Source organism: Podarcis muralis, chromosome 1, assembly GCF_964188315.1.
Source record: "Podarcis muralis chromosome 1, rPodMur119.hap1.1, whole genome shotgun sequence".
NCBI classification, from domain to species: domain Eukaryota; kingdom Metazoa; phylum Chordata; class Lepidosauria; order Squamata; family Lacertidae; genus Podarcis; species Podarcis muralis.
The window spans coordinates 86,646,131-86,646,810 of NC_135655.1; the positions used below are offsets into that span (position 1 = coordinate 86,646,131).

General features: G+C 39.9%; 1 non-coding gene across 1 annotated transcript; it reads left to right on the plus strand.

The window, feature by feature from the left end:
• Positions 1 to 256: 256 nt before the first annotated feature.
• On the plus strand, positions 257 to 330 carry TRNAK-CUU (transfer RNA lysine (anticodon CUU)). Its single transcript has one exon. It is a non-coding gene; the product is annotated as a tRNA-Lys (tRNA).
• Positions 331 to 680: the final 350 nt, after the last annotated feature.

The following is a 680-nucleotide window of genomic DNA, read 5'->3' on the forward strand; positions in this document are numbered from 1 at the left end:
TTGGAACAATCGTCCATGGTTAATTAGACTTTTTTGGTTTTATTCCTGCAGGTTATTATTGTTTTTGTAATATCATTTAAATGTTGTAAATATATAGATTTATAAACTGACCTAGGATCACACCTGATGGGGAAGGGTAACTTAAAATTTGAATAATTTAAATTTAAGAATAATAGAAGCCCTGCTGGATTAGAGAGAGGATCCATCTAGCCTACCATCCGGCTTCTAGGAGGAGCCAGCCAGATAACTCTGGGAAGCTTGGATTAGCTCAGTTGGTAGAGCATGAGACTCTTAATCTCGGGGTTGTGGGTTCAAGCCCCACATTGGACAAAAGATTCCTGCATTGCAGGGGTTTGAACTAGATGACCATCATGGTCCCTTCCAACTCTACAATTCTATGGTCCTATGGTTCAAAGTCTCTGATTAGTGCAGGAAGGCTATATTATTCATGCAGTGTATTCAAGGATACATGTATGGCATGCAGCACTATACTGTACAGCTGAACATGGCAATTCCATTTAGCTATCATAGCTAACAGTCATTGATAGATCTATCATCCCCTAATTGGTCACAACCTCTCTCTCTCAGGCATCTAAGCTAGTGACCATCATCACATTCTGTTGCAGAAAATTCCTTAAGCCAACCAATCGGGGTTATCTCTGGTGAAAATACAAAGATGG